We start from the raw sequence: 20,465 nt of genomic DNA on the forward strand, positions 1-20,465 counted from the left end.
TCTGGGCCAGAAACCGGCAGCATGAGAAGGCCTGGGCTCCCCTACCAATCCTTCTCCACATTAAGGAGGGCACAATCCACTAACCATAAGGATACACTTCCAATGAGCACTAACCATCACAGACAGCTCCAGAACTGGTTAAACAATGGGCCTCCACTGCAGTCAGTGGAACAATGCTGAGGATCCAACCCATGATGTGTATTAAAAAACCCAAAACAATATGATACAAAACAGCATCAATGCTTATTCTAGTGAAGTCAATGGGAGTAGGCAGGAGAGTAAGGTTGCAGAATCTGGCCTGTGATGAATGACAAAATCTGAAGATTTCTTGGTCAAATAAAGTAGGAATTGTATATAAGTTAATTGAACTGTGGATCTGTGTTCAGTGGTGCCAGATTCTGATATCCTCACTCAGATAGAGCAGTACCTTACTATGAGAGTTGTCTCATTTAAGTCAGTAGGACTACTTGTGAAGAAACATACTACACTACCTGAGTAAGGGTAACAGACTCTGACCTCTTCTTAGCACTCTAAGTGGGGAGGACAAGAAAGGAGTAGGCATAGGAAATGAACAATTATCTCTCCTGCAGAGGTGACGGGGCTGGCTGGGGTGTGGCATCCAGGAGGCTTTGCCACCACTAGATTGTGTTATGCCAGCTTCTTCTGAGAGAGAAAGAGAGAATCATATTCACAGAGATTAAACTGAAGTTACTGATGGATCAAATATTTCAAGAAAATAAAGGCAGGAGAACACGAATATCTAACAAATTTATTCATGAATAGTTTGTCTTCAGAGTAAATTGAATTTACAAATAATTTCCAAAAAGAAATGACCAACTAATGCAAGACATAGTTTCCTATCACAGTTCATAATTTGATTTTATATTCAATACAAACATTGTAAACTGGAGATTTATAAAGCGGGTGGCACCAGTATTCAAGCTAAGACAAAGATCTTTATCCCACACATAACTGCCTCTTGTATATTTCTTCCAGACAGAGTATCTATTACAGCATTTGCCATCTTTGAACAAAATGGGTTTGCAATGTGCCATTCACAATCCTTCACTAAAGAAATGCAAAGGGACAAAGTGAAGCAAGTGTGGAAAACTCCAGTTATAGGAAAACAAAAGTTACTTTAGAGAAAGCATAAGAAATCACCTCATAGCAAGATAGTTTCTAAATCAAGCCAGCTTTAAAAATGAAGAATATTTATTTAAATGTTCTCCTCAAGCAAACTTAAATTATTTCAATTTTTAAAGGTAAAACATCATCCTTAAACATGTAAATAGGAAAAGTATCCGGGCCTGATTTTCCACTGCCCTGCACCTTTGGTATGGATAACATTTTCAAAAGACGTAAGTGACTTCAGAGCCCAAGCCTATTTTCATGTGTGTCCTGGGGCCAGTTTTTAAAAAATGTTTACATGCACACATGTGTTCAATTGAATTTTTAAAAGCATCTAAGCACCGAACTCCCATTGATTTCCTGATTGATTTACATAAAGATAAGTATGTATTGCTGAATTCATGGCCTAACACCACTATGAAGTGGGTAGTTGGTACTATTCTGATGTGGTAGCATTTTGCCTTGTCTTCAGACAGGTCTGAATGACTACAGAAGGAGCAAACCAGGTACTCAATGTTTTTAAAATTTCCTTTTTTTGTCTATCAAATGAATTTTTTCACCATATTTTTCAACATTTTTGTTGTTATTTTGTTAGCATTATGTAATGCAGGAGTATTCTAGACAGTAAGCATCTCAATTTTTTATGAACCTGTAGTTTTCTGAACATATAAGTTGGCTTGTCTAGCAATAATAGTGCTCAGTGCGGCTTCCTTCTGTAGAGGCAGATCTGGCACAATTCATGGAGCGTATAACCCAGCTTTTCTTTTTCCAAAGAGTCTCAGAGACATTCCAAGCCTTTGGGGGGAAAAGGCTTTTGATAAGCAGAGAAATGCATATTATAATGCCACTATATAAATCCATGGCATACCCACACCTTGAATACTGCGTCCAGCATTAATAATCTCAAAAAGGATATCCTGGGAATGGAAAAAGTTCAGAGAAGGGCAACAAAGATTATCAAGGATATGGAACAGCTTCCATACATGGAGCAACTAAAAAAAATTAGGGCTGTTCAGCTTAGAAAAGAGATGATTAAAGGGGGATATGGTAGAGGTCTATAAAATCAGGAATGGTGTGGGGAAAGTGAATAGAGACGTGTTCTCTACCCTTTCACAAATACAAAAACCAGGGGACAGCCAATGAAATTAATAGGCAGTAGATTTAATAAAACAATATGAAGTACTTTTTTCACACAATGCACAACTAACCTGTGGAACTCATTGCCATGGGACGTTGTGATGGCCCAAAAAAGTAGTAGATAAGTTCATGGAGGCTAGGTCAATGGCTATTAGCCAAGATGGTCAGGGATGCAATCCCATGCTCAGGGCAACCCTAATCCTCTATTACAAGCCAGAAGTGGAATACTGGGGTGGATCACTGCATAATTTTGTTCTGTTCTGTACACTCCCACTGAAGCTCTGGTATGGGCCACTGTTGAAAACAGGTTACTGGACAAGATAGATCATGGTCTGACCCATATGGCTGTCCTTATGCATGATGTGAGTTGTTGTGAGAGGATATGAATGACTTTTGGTTAATCAGGAGTTTCAGCTGCTTAGAGGCGTGGACAGAAAAAAGTTTATTTTTATTATTATTATTATTATTTGTATTACCGTGCTATATAAAATCCTCCTTGTAGAAAACATCTACAAACTCACCTGTGAGTTGTCTGTAAAACTAGTGTCAGATTATACAGTAATGCACTGTAGCTGTAAGTTTTCCAGTTGGCCTCAATGAATTGGCTTCTTCTTTCAGTTAAGTAGATAGGAGCTCTCACCTGATGACAGCTGAAGAACATGCCCTCACAATCATCTCTTTGCCGTGTTCATCCAACAACAACAAAAAATCTGTATTGCTGGAGTGAGCTTCACAAATTAATCCATACTATATACAATTCTGCAGCACTCATAATTTTTATGGGTCAGATCCTCAGATGGTGTAAATCAGCAAAGTTCATTTTACTTCAGTGGAGACATGCCACTTCACACCAGTTGAGGAACTGTCCCTGTCTTTGTAGCTAAAATACCTGGTAGACCCTGGCACAAATGCAGCCCTTTTACCTTTGCTACAACTGGTATTACTCCATTAAAGTGGGCTAAAGTCAGTTGAACTTCTCAGGGGTGACTGATTTGGCCGAGTAAAAACAAATATGAGAAAAAGATCCATGACTGTGCTGCTTGTCTTCATGAAAAAAGTTACATCAGCACTGAACATTTTCAGTTTCATATAAATACTGGATATCATAGGATAATACAGTTTTACATTCAGACCGCCACGGTTAAGTTTATGTCAGCATTTTCTATTTGAAAGACTTCATCATTCCGCAATTCCTTTTTCAAGATGAATCAATATTCACAGGTTTCAACCTGAAAGTAGATGTTGTTATAATATTTTAATAAAATTGGTTTAGGTTTATTTGAAAAAAAAATGTTACTCAATTATGTTCAAGTGGACACTGCCAAGTTATCATTTTTGTGGATTTAATAGCTGTACTGTGCCTATAGTACATCTATTAAACCCACAAAACTCACAAATGGAAGAAAAATCCAAGTAAACCTGAAGTCCCAGATTTTGATATCATTTACACTGTTGTAAACCAAGGCCTGGTCTACACTAGGACTTTAATTCGAATTTAGCAGCGTTAATTCGAATTAACCACGCACCCGTCCACACCAGGAAGCCATTTAATTCGACCTAGAGGGCTCTTTAGTTCGAATTCGGTACTCCACCCCGACGAGGGGAGTAGCGCTAAATTCGACATGGCTATGTCGAATTAGGCTAGGTGTGGATGCAAATCGAACTTACTAGCTCCGGGAGCTATCCCACAGTGCACCACTCTGTTGACGCTCTGGACAGCAGTCCGAGCTTGGATGCTCTGACCAGCCACACAGGAAAAGTCCCGGGAAAATTTGAATTCCTTTTCCTGTCTGGACAGTTAGAATCTCATTTCGTGGTTGGACATCAGGGCGAGCTCAGCAGCACCGGCAGCGATGCAGAGCTCTCCAGCAGAGGAGTTAATGTAATCTCTGAATAGAAAGAGGGACCCAGCATAGACTGACCGGGAACTCTTGGATCTAATCGGTGTGTGGGGCGAGGAGTCTGTGCTTTCGGAGCTGCGCTCCAAAAAACGGAATGCAAAGACGTACGAGAAGGTCTCCAAAGCCATGAGAGACAGAGGATACATGCAGGATGCAACGCAGCGCCGCGTGAAAATCAAGGACCCCAGACAAGGCTACCAAAAAATCAAAGCGGCAAACGGACACTACGGAGCCTGCCACCACTGCCCCACCAGCGACCATGGACTCTGACGATGGGACAGTGTCGACGGCCAGTTCCTCGGCGATGTTCGCGGACGGGGAAGATGAGGAAGGGTTTGTGGAGGACGAGGCAGGCGACAGCACTTACAACGCTGGTTTCCCCGACACCCACGATCTCTTCATCACCGTCACGGAGATCCCCTACCAACCGTCCCCGGCCATTAACCTGGATCCTGAATCAGGGGAAGGAGCAGTCGGTAAGTGCTTTAACCATGTAAACTTTTATTCTTAATATAACAGGAATCTGAAGTATGTGAAAAGGAGGTCTCTCTATATATGGGGATAGAACAGAAATCCTCCTGGGAGATCTCCACGAAGCTCTCCTGGAGGTAATCGAAAAGCCTCCGCAGGAGGTTCCTGGAGAGAGCTGCCTTATTGGGTGCTCCGTGGTAGCACACTTTTCCGCGCGAGGCTTTCATGAGGTACTCAGGGAGCATTGCCTCCCCGAGCACGGCTGCATAGGGCCCTGGTTTGTGCTGGCTTTCACGCAGCATGCGCTCTCTATCTCCTTCAGTGACCATCCTCAGGGTGATCTCGCTCGGAGACTCCTGCATCTAATTAGGGGAATTACTGTAATGTTACGCCTGGTCCAAAGTATTTTTAAAAAATCTCCGGACAGATGGCATAGCAGAGACTCAGCACGCTGCTGCATGACGAGCGTAACAGAAACCCAAAGAATCAAATGGACGCTCATGGAGGGAGGGGGGACTGAGGACGCAAGGTATCCCACAGTTCCTGCTGTCTCCGAAAAGGATTTGCATTCTTGGCTGAGCTCCAAATGCTTCTAGGGTCAAAAACAGTGTCCGCGGTGGGTCAGGGCATAGCTCTGCAATTTACGCAGCCCCCCACCCACCCCCAGAAGTGAAAGGGAAAACAATCCTCTCTTGACTCTTTTACATGTCACCCTATCTTTACTGAATGCTGCAGATAGACGCGATGGTGCAGCACTCAACACCAACATCCTTGCTCCCCCCACGCTATGGATGGCTGATGGTGCAAAATGGCTGGTATCCGTCCTCATCATCAGGCTATTGGCACATGGGGCAGTGCAAAAGGACTGGTAACCATGCAGACTAGCATCCGTTAGGTCGATCAAGGGCGCCTGGCCCTAATTTTTCCTAGTAGATGGTACAGTATGGCTGATAACCATCGTCATCATAGCAACAGGGGGTTGAGCTTCATCAGCCCCCACCCTTCATGTGTAAAGAAAAGATTCAATTGCCCCTGGACTAGCAGCAGGATGCTGGGCTCCTCTCCTCCACACTCCTTAATGTCCTATCTGGATTATCATAGCAACTGGAGGCTGCTTTCCACTCATTTCTCACTAACAAGTCACTGTGTCTTATTCCTGCATTCTTTATTACTTCATCACACAAGTGGGGGGACAATGCTATGGTAGCCCAGGAAGGCTGGGGAAGAATGGAATGAACAGGTGGGGTTGTTGCAGGAGCACCCCCTGTGAATAGCATACAGCTCATAATCTATGCAGGATCTGACACAGAGCGGCTATGCTCTCTGGTTCTCTGATACAGTGGTTCTCTAGTACACTTGCCCATATTCTAGGCAGGACTGATTCTATTTTTAGATACCAAAAAGGAGGGATTGACTCAGGGAGTCATTCCCAATTTTGGCTTTTGCGCCCCTGGCTGATCTCAGTCAGGGGCACTTATGACAGCAGCAAATGGTGCAGTGCAAAAGGACTGGTAACCATGCCCATCTTATTACCAATTTATGGTATGGTAGATGGTACAGTATGGCTGGTAACCATCTCTGCTGTCATGCAAAAGCAAAAGCATGCTGCTGTGTAGCGCTGCTGGACCGCCTCTGTCAGCGGCATCTAGTACACATACGGTGACAGGCACAAAAGGCAAAACAGGCTCCATGGTTTCCACGCTGTGGCGTCTGCCAGGGCAATCCAGGGAAAACGGGCTTGAAATGATTGTCTGCTGTAGCTTTCCCGGAGGAAGGGATGACTGACGACATTTACCCAGAACCACCCGCGAAAATGGTTTTTGCCCCATCAGGCACTGGGATCTCAACCCAGAATTCACAGAGACAGACTAGACTGTGTTCATTGTTCGCAAAACTTTATCTTTGCAAGGAATTCACTCCCTTTTTCCCATCACACAGCTTCGACTGTCTCCAGACCCGCCACAGCATCCCCCTCACAGAGGCTGGCAAAGATTAGGCGACGAAAGAAAAAGACACGGGACGAGATGTTCGCTGAACTTATGGGGTGCTCCCGAGACGAGGCGGACCAGCAGAGCCAGTGGAGGGAGACCCTCTCTCTGTACCAGCGTTCACTCAGCGAACGGGAGGAGAGGTGGCGTGAGGAAGACAAGCAGGCGACTCAAACACTGCTTGGACTAATGAGGGAGCAAACAGACATGCTCCTGCGCCTTGTGCATGTTCTGCAGGACCTCAGGCAGGAGGATAGAGCCCCCCTGCAGTGTATCTGCAACCGCCCTCCCCTGCCACAAAGTCCCATATTCCCCTCACCCAAAATAACCAGAAGGAGGGGTGCCAGAGGCCATGTAAACTGTCACTGCACCCCAGCAGAGTGCTCAAGTACCGAAAAGCTCTCATACCCTAAATTTTGAGAAGTCCTTTCCTTCCCGCCTCACCCAAGCCCCCATCCCAGTTTCATCCCCAACTGTCTAGTTGATAATAAAAAATACTTTTCTCTTAATTACTGTTTCCGTCATGTTCTTTTAGAGGAGACTGTGTTTGAAGGGGGGGAAGGGGGTTGGTAATTTGATAGGACAATCACCTTTACCAGGGTACAGACATGGGGGCAGGATCAGCAGCAGGTCACACACACTGCAGTCAGTACGCACCCTGGTCAGTATGGGAGGTGGTTTGCAGGTTCTGTGTGGGTGGGGGGGTACATGACTTTGTAGCGAGGGAGGGGGGATACAGATCTCATGCAACGGTCCTTGTCCTGGACCACAGAGCCACGCAGCAGAGGAATCTGTATCCATCCTCCCCCGCCAAAAGGCCACATAGCCCCCGCACACAGAGTCCCAAAAAGGAGGGATGGCAGGCTCCGTTGAAACATCCAGTCCAGCACTGCAGACCGCTCTGGGAGCAGGAGCCTGTCATTCCTCGAGTTTACAGGCGGTCTTTACATCACTGCACACCCTACCCAGCACAGTCCGTGTCCCAGTTTCAACCCTGTAACGCAAAGTCATCAATAAAGAAACCTTTGTAAAGTTACAGTGGAACATGTATTTTATTTTTAAACGTGTGTTGGAAGTTGGGGAAGCGGGGTGGGTGGGGTATGTAACTGCAGATGCTAGTCAACAGTCACTTGGTAAAGAAACAGGGGCAGGTTCAGCTTCTCTGTAAAGAAACTGAACAGTCACAGGTCACGCTGCTCGCTGGTACTTGAAGAGTTCCTTGTCGCTGTGCAAGGCGCCTGCACAGAGCTTCACGAGCCAGGGCATTAGCAGGTAGGCTGGGTCCCTGACGATCACTATAGGCATCTGCACATCCCCAAGACTTATTTTGTGGTCCGGGAAGAAACTACCTTCCTGCAGGCGTCTAAACAGACCAGAGTTCCTGAAAACACGCACGTCATGAACTTTGCCTGGCCACCCGACGTTGATGTTGGTAAAACGTCCCCCATGGTCCACCAGTGCTCGCAGCACCATTGAAAAGTAGCCCTATTTCTCAGCAGCTGACTGTGGAAGAGGTGGACGATAAGGTGCGAGGAGTTGACAACGGCCATAACTGCAGCGGGATCCGTGCTCAAAGTGCTGTGGCGCCCGCACTGTCACTGAGCAGAAAAGTGCACGAACAGATTGCCCGTAGGCGCTTTCAGGGAGGGAGGGAGGGAGGGAGGGCGTGATTGACGGTTCAATGATGACAGTTACCCAAAACCACCCTCGACACATTTTTCCCCCCAGCATGCATTGGGGGGAAATCCCAGAATTCCAATGGGCAGCGGGGAGTGCGGGAACTGTGGGATAGCTTCCCACAGTGCACCGCTTCCAAAGTCGACGCTGGCCCCGTTACTGTGGACTCACACAGTCGAACTAGTGTATTTAGTGTGGATACACAACTTCGACTTCATAAGGTCGATTCCACAAATTCGAATTAAGTTGATTCGAAATAGTCTTGTAGTGTAGACATACCCCAAGAGTTACTTCACTGAAATCAGCTCTAATGCCAGTAATGTCTGTTGAGTCAAGCTCCATGAAAGCACTTAGCAGAGTATCTGTTGTGAGTAGGTACTAGAGGATATATGCTACTATACATTTCATGGCTACTCCAGATTTCATTTTTTTTTAAAACTGGAGTAACTTTATAGAGAGCAGAAGTAGCCTTTAACATTATTTCAGTGTACTTTGTTATTCAGATATGGATTGGATTTGGAGCTGAAAGTGGAAAAAACAAAAGTAAGGTAAAATATGCTGTATAGACTGCATACACTATGTTGAAAACAGTATATTTGTCCAGTGCTACTCACATTCAATATATACTCCAGAGTAAAGCAATATCACCTTTTGATACAGTATTTCAATTTATATATATCAATATATTCATATGATATATGGGCAAAATTCTTTGTGACTTACTCACTGGATTTAATTTGTCCAGAAAAAATATATAAATGGTAAAGTAGCCTCATTTGCATTTATTTGGCATGCCGTGGGTTTGCAAAATGAAAGTTACTTTACTTACATATATCAGGCCACATGCTTGGGGAATAAATTAGTTTAGCTATGATGATGAAGCTACTCCATCAGAGCTATGCTGATTTATACCAGCTTTGGATCTGTCTCTGAAAAGGGTCAAGAATCTGTTGCAGAAAAGGGAATACAGAATATCAAACCAAAATGAAACTAGGTTTTGCGGAAAGTCCTACTAAGCCAATCCTAGGGAACTGCAAAAAAACCAAAGGAAACTAGATAACATAAAGTGGCTTTTTTGCCCCATAAAATCCATTAGCCCCATAAGAGATGTCTCCAACACACCCAACTCAGCTATGCACATGTCTCCTGTGGGGCTATTTGTACATCCACCTTTGGGTTCCTTTTACACACAGAACTGAAGGTCTGTGAAAGGGCGTTGGATCCTGTTGGTTTAATCTGCCAGTCTGTAATATGTAATGTGCGTTGTGCCAGAGGCAGCCTTCTAATTGACATCTGCAAGTTGGATAGAGCCACAGACCTGCACTCAAAATCACAATACTCAGACCCAGATTGACAGCACCAGCTTATTTTAACAAGAATCACAACCTGGATTTTCATCCTTGGCCACAACTCATTTAACACCATATTTGCACCACAAATACAAACTGGTCCATGGCTTCCAGCAGCTTCGCTCTGTGCATCCTCACAGTGGAAAGCAGGCTTCACAATTATGAGATGGGGGAGGAGGTGAGGAGTTTGCTAAAAGCATTGCATAGCAGGTGGAATTCAGCTGAAGATGATTAAATAGTGTTTGCAACACAAGAGGGAACAATACAATTATATCAATTTCATTTTGCATGTGGCAGAGCAGGAGGTTCTTACAGGGTGTCAAATTTCCAATAAAATATTATATGGAGGGTAATTTGTCATTGTTAATGACTCCACTGCTTACCCAGACCTTGGCAGTGATGTTGACCTTATTTTGTGGTTTCCAGCAGTAGCTCTGATAGCTGATGTTCAAGTTTTTCTATTTGCTTTTGTCCTATTTCCCTGTGTTCATTTCATTCTGAATAAAATATTAATATTAACATATGTTTTCATATCAGAGTGCAAGTATAAAAGTATGTTGCAGAATATGTCACCAGAGGATGGGGTTTCTGGCTCATTGGCAATTCTAATAGGTGTATCTGTAGGGCTGTGCTTAGGCCCATTTGGGTCTGTGGAAGTTGTATACATATATGGAGAGTGGAAGTAGACATTTTAGTGTTTGGAAACTGTCAACTGAGTGGTTGTGTTGATTTAGGTATATGGCTATTGAATTAAAACAACATCTTAAAGCAGCGGTTGGCAACCTCTGGCACACGGCTCACCAGGGTAAGCACCCTGGTGGGCCAGGCCAGTTTGTTTACCTGCCACGTCAGCAGGTTCAGCCGATAGCGGCTCCCACTGGCCGCAGTTTGCCGTCTCAGGCCAATGGGGATGGCGGGAAGCCACGGCCAGCACATCCCTTGTCCGCGCCACTTCCTGCCACCCCCATTGGCCTGGGACGGCGAACCGCGGCCAGTGGGAGCTGCTATCGGCCAAACCTGCCGATGCGGCAGGTAAACAAACTGGCCCAGCCCGCCAGGGTGCTTACCCTGGCGACCCATGTGCCAGAGGTTGCTGACCCCTGCCTTATAGGAACCAATCTAGGCTGAAATCCTGGCCCTCAAGTGGCTTCATTGCCACTAATTTCAATAAAGCTAGGATTTTACCTTTGGAATTCATCAGACAACCAGTAAATGAATGCTTAGGAGAATATATATTAATAATACAGCTATTTAAACAGAAATAGATCCCACTGAGGTGCTCAAGGCACTGTGTATTTAAAATATAATAAAAACAACCATTAAAATATAGAATAAAAATATTAAGAAGTCTCAGCTGCAACATTTTATCTAGTTGAGAATTGTACATAGGAGCTGACAATTAAATCAAGAACCATCTCTGATACACAAGTATGGCCCAAATCCCATATTTGCATACCCTCTTACCACCTTTAGCTGGGAAGGACTTTTACTGGACAGCAGGGGCATGAGAGAAAACTAACCATATGCATGGTTGGGAGAGGGCCCCCCCATCTCCTCCCTCCTTGAGTTTGCTGCTTAGCCATTGGCTAAGTAAAGGGGATGAAGCCATCTGATTGGCTGCTGTGTGCACCCCAGTTTGCCTATCTGAGCTAAAGACCAATTTAACAAAAGCATCTTATTGTCTGATTCACTGCCACCCCCTTCCTCCCCTTAATTGTAGATTAGAAGCTGTGCCACTTATAATGCTGCAGGTCTGACTGATTTCCTTCCTGACCCCTAAAAATAGGCAATTTTCCTATTGGGCAAAATTGACAGGCAGCCTGGTGGGGGTTTTCACCTTTTTCACAACCTCTCAGTAGCACAGTTGGGTTACAAACAATAGGATATAATGATGTTATGATTACCGATGCCTCATAAATTGTAGCTGGTGTCAAGTGGGTGTAAAGGCTAAAAAGGTCCAGCTCCCAGAGACCCAGGATTGTGCAGTTTGACCTTGAGTTCATATGGCACGGAAAAGCTTGAAGTCTATGAAGAATGAGGTTCCACCAACACATCCTTGTGGTCTCTCCAGCCCCTTTATGAGAGAAGATTGAAAAAACTGGGTTTGTTTAGTCCTGAAAAGAGAAGTCTGAGGGCAGATATGATAACAGTTTTCTAGTATGTAAAAGGTTGTTACAAGGAGGAGGGAGAGGAATTGTTTTTCTTAACCTCTGAGGATAGGACAAGAAGCAGTGGACTTAAATTGCAGGAAGGGAGGTTTAGGTTGGACATTTGGAAACACTTCCTATCTGTCATGGTGGTTAAGCACTGGAATACATAACTGGAGATTTTTTAGAGCAGGTTTGCCAAATACCTGTGAGGAATGGTCTAGATAGTCCTGCCATGAGTGGAGGGGACTGTACTAGATGACCTCTCAAGGTCCCTTCCAGGTCTATGATTCTATAATACGCAGTCCAAACAATAACCAGTCAAAAGTTTTATGCCATGAAGATTTATAGGATCTGTATTATAGCACAAGTTATCAAAAGGAGAGTATGTCACATTATTCCAACATATGTATTTTTTATTTATATTTTGTGACACTGAATAGATACAAGGAAAAATCATATCAAACTCTGTTAAACACTGACAATATTATAAGTAAGAGGCAGTACAGAAGAAGAAGTTAGACATGCAGTAATTTTATTAATTCTATATGTTATTAGAACAGAGGCTAAAGCCTATAAATATTTTGCAGGAAAATAAAATTTCAGGGTCTCTTTGTTTCTTTACTCTTCTCTTCTTATATTCTAGAAATGGTAGCTGGATGTGTGAAAAAACTGCTGTTTCCGTTTCTCAGTTCATCAGTGCACTTTTCCACAAGAGCATCCCCCGTTCTCCTGAACACTTTATCATTAGGATCTCTCATTTTCCAAAATTCTTCCTTGATGTTATCAAAAGTTGTAAGAGAAAGTCTGTATTCTGCAGTGGATGGGTCCCTTTATCTTTTTAATTCCAAGTCTGGACCAATAGGTCCATTGTTAAATTTCAATTTCTTTCTATCTATGATGTGATTTAAAATAATTGATTCCTGTGCTTTCGGACTTCCCACCAAATATGGCTAAAGGTATCATTCATTCCAGTGCACTCTCTACAGCAGCCTCCAAATATATCTTTGTAGATTTTCTTTAAATGAGAGAGTGTGTGTTACCATGGAATTTAGTAATTTATAAGGATTTTCTTTTATTGTTAACACATATAGAAGTGGAAGCTCCCCTATGCCAAATGAAGGACCACTGCTGAAAGGGAAACATCCCAATCTAAAGCCTTTGCCTAAGCAATTACATTTATCTTCCATGTCAAATTTAATAAATTCACTACATTGTTTTTAAATGATGCCATTGGAGCCTCCTAGAATTCATTATCACCTTTTCAATCAATGTAAGTGGTCTCTCAAAGCTCACCATTTCTTGAGGGTTTGAAATGTGTTTTAATTGTATGTAATTAGATAGTGGTACTTCATATATATATTGAAAGCTTTCTGTAAAATATCTAGATCCATCATTTTCTCCCCTTTAATTAACTGAACTACTTTTTGCAGTCCCACTTTGGATTGTGCAAGGCTGCCTCTAACTCTTATTTTATTCTAGATTTTTAAGGTAAAGGGTCAGGTGGAAACTTTTGATCTGGTCTCTTGTGTTCAACTATGAAAATGATGGACCATAAGGGGTTATTTTAAACTTCCCATTCTGTTTAAATCCACTGTTTATTGCTATTCCCATTATACCCGCTTTATTATATTTGTGTGGTTAAATACTAGAGCTGGTTAAAACAAAGTAATTTTTTCACAAAATCTTTCATTTTTTTCAATAAAATTATAAATGTGGATAAAAAACATTTTGAAATTGCAAATTTCAAAAAACTTCAACTAACCCTATTAAATATATATATGGATTTGTCAATGTGTATGATTTTTATACATACACATACTTTTTAGGCAAAGTCCTTCTCATGCCTCCATAGTAACGGAAGCCACTATGGCTAGAGAAGCTGCCGCAGTTCTGTTGTGCAGGGGTTACAAGATGGAGAGAGAGGACACCAAGAGACTTCAGACCCCCTTCTATTAGTCATCTATGGAGATTCGGCCTACAGATGTGTGTGGTAGGGTTTAGTGTGCAAGACTGGGCCACACAGTAGCTAAACAGACCTTTTAATCTCCCCACTCACCAACACCTTCCCCACCTCCTTTCTTATTCACTGTGGACACCACCACCATCCTGCCTGTCACTCAGGCCCATAACCTAGGCATCATCTCCAATTCAGCCCTCTCTCTAGGTCCTCACAACAGGGCTATGTCTAAAATGTGCAGATTCTTTCCGCATAATATCTCTAAAATATGGTCTCTCTTATTGATCCACACACCTAAAACTCTCTTTCAGGCTCTCATCATCTCAGAATTCAGCTGCAAAGATTATTTTCTGAACCTGTGACTCTGACCACATCACCCCTCTCCATGCATCCCTCCAGAGGCTCTCCATTCTCTATGACATCAAACATAAGATGCTTGTGTTTACTTGCAAAACCTTTGGATGTCTATCCCCACTCTACCTCTCATTTATTACAGAGTTATCAGTTCTTGGCTATATGTTACATTTTCTAACAAGCACCACTGTGCTTTCTCCCATGCTGCACCTCATGTTTGGGAGGAGCTTCCAATGAACAGCCACCAAATTGACTCATCCTCCTCCTTCAGATCTTTCCTCAAAACTCTTCTTTGTCATAGTACCTACCAAACACTTGACAGTCATTAGACTGTTGGTGTGCTGAAAGCATTTCCTGTCACACAACCAATATTTTCTCATTGTTTCCTCATCGGTCTATCTGTATCCATCAGTTTTCTCCTCTTTTATACTCAATTTGTAAGCTCTTTGGGGCAGGGACCATCATTGTATTCTGTGTTTGTACATCACCTAGCACAAGTCCTAGTTCAAGACTGGGTCTTCTAGGTATAATTGTAATGTATATAATTAATAATAATAAATGGAACTACTCACCAAGCAAAGAATCCACATCTTAAAACCTTGGCATTAAATACCAGCAAAAACTGGTGACCTGACCTTGTACTGTGAAATCTGGGTTGCAGGTTTTTGGATTGGTTGAGTTTGGTGTGAGAAAGTAAGGAGCCGATTTACATCTAAATCTAGAACTAGAAAATAAAAGATGTGCTTCTCCAAATAGTGTGCATTTTTTTTCTCAAATTTCTGTTAAACATCCTCAGTTTGGGAAGAAGGATGGGGAAAGAGATGTGAAATTGTAATTGTATTGCCATATTGGTTTGCAGATAATATGGGGTGGAGTTATCTGTGTGCATATAGTATATGAGCTTAGTCCTACTCCCATTAACTTCTGAGGGCATGAGTTTTACCCCTGTGCAGAGGGCCAGAAAAAGGCCAACATGCCACTTATGTTCCACCTGAGTGGAATCCTGGCTCTTTGAAATCAATGGCAAAACTCTCTGTGATTTTAGTAAGATAGGATTTCACATTGGATGTAAGCCCTAAACCTGAATATTTATGCATCTGAGTAGTCCTTGTCATATTGTCTGGATTGATTCATGACCATGAGTTGTCATGCATATGGCAGACTATCAAAAAGCAGGGCAGAAACCCCAAACTGGTTGTATGTAGTATAATCAGATTTCACCAGCCCAGTAACAAACATGAACTCCTAAAGCACTATAGCAACCTTACCATGAAGTCACAGACAATCCCCTAGGGTATTCAAGTCTATCTTGCCACCCAGACAACCTGGACTCTGTGAAAGATAGTCACTTTACACCAAAAATCACAATTATATTCAGGTTAGTCGCAGTCCCAAAGGACCAGTCACTGACCCCAGGTTATTTGTATTCATATCTCAAACCTTAAGATAAGCCAGACTGGTTTCCACCCTTTTTATATAATTATAGCATGTGCAATCTTGTTTCACCTTTGTTCCTTCCCAATTTCACCAGGATTTGGAGTTCTATTACCTCAACTTCCAATTCATAGGCAAATATTTTGAGCAGTTAGATTCCAGAAGTTATGTTTATAATCATTCCATTCTTTACAGGAAAAAGCAGTCAAATTATTATTTATTTATTCATACTGTTATTTATCTCTGAATGCCTTAAAATAATTTTCAATGGTCTTAGTTCAGAAATAATACTAAGATATATGATTTAAGGTTATAATATAGTGAAAGAGATATGATAATGTTAAAAACGGTCTTCATTTAAAAAAAATAACTGATTGTTTTCTTACATTAGCAGAACTTATGACATTCATCGTTAAAATTTTATACTGACAAAAAAAAGACAGACAATGCAATGCATTGTGTAACTTAGGAATATCCTACATGAGGCTTGAACACAAAATATTCGTACATCATTTATGTTTTGATTACACTCTAAGTGCTGACAAGGTACTGCATTTATGAATAATGCAAAGAAATGAAAGGAATGGCCTTTTTATATTCCATGCCTAGCCTCTGTTTTTCAGCCGAAATGATTTAAGAATGGTAAACACATGTCATTGATGGAATATGATTAGAAATACATTGTGTTCATGACAGTTAACAATTATTCCTGTGTGCTTTAGAGTTGCAGTCACAGTAGCTATAAAAGCTAAGTGTCAGGTAGCTCCAAAAATATAAGACTACAGTCACTTCAAAGATATCTAATACTTGTAATTCTATCTGAATAATATTTTGGCATTAATATAAATAATCAGACAAGAAAATTAAAATATAACTCTGTGGCATTTCCATTGATCAATTTAATAAGCATCAAGGAAAAATGTAGTCACATTAGAAATTCATTCAGAAGAACTACCGTGCTCCACTGCAATTAATTCAAAAGGGAAAAAACATGTCTAGAACCCAGGCATCCCCATGCTGAGCACTGAAACTGAAAACTCAGAAAATCTGTTGTATTTTTAATTGAAATGCACTGCATGATTAATCTTGATTTATGAAGAATCTAATGCTTGTGCTCTTTTCATTTGCCTTTACTGAAAATATCTTTAATCATCTTTTTAATAAATATTTTTTTTAAAAAATCAACATTGTCACAATGACAGTGGGATCCCACAGAGTCTAACCGCAGCACAGGCAGAAATTTCAGTCTGGCAAATATTTCATGTTGGGTTAAATTAGAGCAATTAGCCCCATTCATTAAACAGCATTTATGTGTTAAAGGATGATTTCTTTCAAGTGATTTAAACAGTTACAATAGATTTTAAAACTTCAGATTGCTCATTAAGATTTAAAGAGAAAGTTGTTTAATTTAGTCACTGTAGCTTTATGCAGCCTTCTGGTGTAGGGGGCTCTTTTCCTCCAGGACTTCTCTGCCCATCATTTACTTCAGACAGAAGACTGGAAATAAGGAATCAGAATTCTGTTCTGTAGTCACTGAGATGGCAAACACCTTATTTAATTGCTTATGGCTGGAAGGACTTCCCATTTAAAAATAATAATTTGAGATTACAGCAAGATTTAGATGGGGGGGTGGAATCTACATGTATATATGAATACTTTAAGGTAAATAATTTAGAATCCCAGTAAACTTCAGCTACTAATTATATATTAAGAAAATCAAGAAACCAGATGACAGCATTACAACACGATATTCTTAATAACGAAGAAGGTCATTCTCATCCAGTATTGCTTTATGGCATGTAGATATCACAATGACAGAGGAGTTAGAAACACTTACAAATAGAGTGTTTTCACCTGATCTTTGCATAGAGGGTCCCTTCATTTGCAGATATCCCTCTGTCCATACAGTTAGATGGAGGAAGAGGTCTACTTTGCTGCTGCTTCTCAATATGCCTTGGAAGTCCTTCCAAGGATCTAGGATACTAGTAGGGGAAATGGGCAGACCAAGTGCAAGCCCAGAAGAAAAGTGTTTTAATCCCCAGTTAACCCTGTGAGAACACGGAAACTGATGCTGTATTAACTTTCTGTCTAGCCTTTTCCATGTTGTAGAAAGCCTACTTAGGTAGCAGGTAGGGGATGTAAAGCAGTGGACTCACCCCTGCGGCGCCTCCTGCTGGTTGTCCTCAGGAATTAGCTCAATTTCCAGCCTGGAGCACCCTCTGCAGGCCAGTGATCCACCTGTCCTCTTGGTCTCCATGTCCCTCCATGGACCCCGGTGCCCTTTTAACTGGGGTGCTGCCCCCTGGCAGTACCCCACCAATCTGGGTCTCCCCTCCCTGGGGAACCCCCAACCCACTATCCCCACTTTGCTTCAGTTTTGGCTACTGCCCAGTCTCCATCTAGCCCCGTTCACTGGGGCAGACTGCAGTATCAGCCACTCATCATAGGCAAAGGGATTTGGACCTGCTGCCTTTGCCTACCCCTGGGCTGCCCCCCTGCAACCCTCAGGACCTGCTGGCTTTGTGCTAGGCTGCAGCTGCAGCTTCCAGGCAGGAGTTCCCCAGTTCCTCTGCCTTTCCCCAGCCCTGCTCCCCTCAAGTACCCTGTGTCTAGCTCCCTGCAGCCAGACCCTTCTCCCTCTACAGGCAGAGGAAGACTGCCTGGGCTCCTAGCTCACTGCCTCTTATAGGGGCCAGCTGGGCCTAATTGGGACCTGGCCACAGCTGAGCCTGCTTTCTCCCAATCAGCCCAAGCTTCTTGCCCCAGCCACAGCCCTCTCCTGGGCTGTTTTAAGCCCCAAAGGGCAGGAGCGGGTAACCACCTCGCTATAGGGAGTATAATGGAACTGTGGTGCCCAGAAGACAGAGAAGGGGAAAGGTCCCCGGGATGGATAGAGGCACAAGACTTATGTGGATAGCCCTATTCAAGAAGTGCATCTCTCACAAACTATATGGGTATTGTGGTATTTTTTTTGGCTCTGAAACCAAAACACACAGCTCATTCCACAGATGGTAGGATGGTAAATATGGCTCCCCGATGGAATGCACTGAGGAAGCCTCAGAGGTTTTCTCTGTAAACGCACAGATTTTTCTACAAGATGGGGAAGAGAGGATCATCTGAACCCAAAAGAGGTTTTAATAGATTGATGGGATTAGATGAAGTAAGAGTATAAGTGGATGGATAACCTTACGTCATGTCTCCACTGATTTTCAGATGTACTATGGCTTTGGTCATTTTATAAACATTTCCTACTTTAGAGAAGATAACAAAATTCTCAAGGAAACCTCCTGTAACATGCTACAGGTTCCAAAGGAGCCCAGCTGAAATATTCTGCAGTTCTAAAGTTGGAATATTTTTCAGAGAGATCTTCCCAAACTGCTATTAGAAAATATGAAAACATGAGAAGGAACCACACAAAATGAAAGAGAACCTAAAGGATGCCGAGGCTTATGTTTCTGGCAAAGTTTTGTGGATTTGTTTCACTCAAAGACCACTTCTGCTGTTAAAAGAAAAGCTTTTAAGGGATCATGTTTTACCTTTCAGACAGTAGCCCCTGAATTTTTTTTCTGATTGATCTGTTAACTTTTCCTATCTTACTGAAGTCTAGCCAAATCATACATCACTGTTAACTATTAATCCTAGTCCTTACATGCTACTACGACCACTACTCTTGTATTCTCACTGAATAGATATACAGAGCAGCATGCAAGACCTGAACAGGAATTGTTTTGTTTTAATTTAATTTAAGACCAATTTGATTGACTCTTCAATCAGGCAATTAACTCTCCAACAAGAGTTTCATTACAGTTTGGTGTGAATATGCTTATAGCAGAGCTAGTTGTCGTTCCATATGTACCTTTTTCACCCTTGAACAAGGTTCACATTGGCATACAGAGTCAGTAGAAAAGAAAAGATATAATCATCATATCTTCTTCATGCTAGCAGCAACCCTCTAAAGTGCTAGTAATGTGCCAGGTGTGCCATGACTCAGAGGCACATTATAGCTAGGATCAATTAGTGGTGTTTCTTTCATTGGAACCCCTTTACACTGGCTCCCTGCCCAGTTGCTGCTGTTCCCCATAAGTCCCACACAGACCTGGTCCTGGCTACAATGTCTAATAGCCTGCTCCACAGAAGTTCCCTGCCTTCTGCTGCAACCTAGTTTGTATGTTGTTCCCTCTAGGTTTCTTCCTGCATCTCTCTTCCCTGCTGTTTTCCAAAAGTGCTCACTCACTGCCTAGCTAAGGATCTTTTCACAGAGTTTTCTGCTTCCTCCTCCTACCTGGTGAGGAGAAAGAGGATATGTAGTGAAGAGAAGTTGATGGAAATGGCAGTCTCCTGTTTATCAAATCCATCACAATGTATATCATGGAAAGATTAATAAAGGATTAAACTGACTTAACTTCCAAATTTTCTGATGAAATTCCAACTGGGGATATCGAACATAAACTCAACTAGGTACAAAGCTGCCCTGGTTTAATTGGTTAACCATTGCAACAACTTACTTAGGGATGTGGTAGCTTTTCTATCACTTGAAGTATTTAAAGCAAGACTAGATCTTTCTATAAAATATTTTGTAGCTCAAACAGAAGTTATAGGCTTGATGCAGCAACTACGGGAATTACATTACATTACTATCAAGTATCAGAGGGGTAGCCGTGTTAGTCTGTATCCAGAAAATCAGTGAGGAGTCCAGTGGCACGTTAAAGACTAAGGGTATGTCTACACTAAGAAATTAGGTCATTTAATAGAAGTCAATATTTCAGAAATCGATTTGATACAGTTGATGGTCTGTGTCCCCACTAAGCGCATTAAGTTGGCGGTATGCATCCACAGTACTGAGGCTAGCGTCGACTTTCGGAGTGTTGCACTGTGGTAGTTATCCCACAGTTCCCACAGTCTCAGCTACCCATTGGAAT

The sequence above is a fragment of the Mauremys mutica genome, chromosome 1 (genome assembly GCF_020497125.1).
Source record: "Mauremys mutica isolate MM-2020 ecotype Southern chromosome 1, ASM2049712v1, whole genome shotgun sequence".
NCBI lineage: Eukaryota > Metazoa > Chordata > Testudines > Geoemydidae > Mauremys > Mauremys mutica.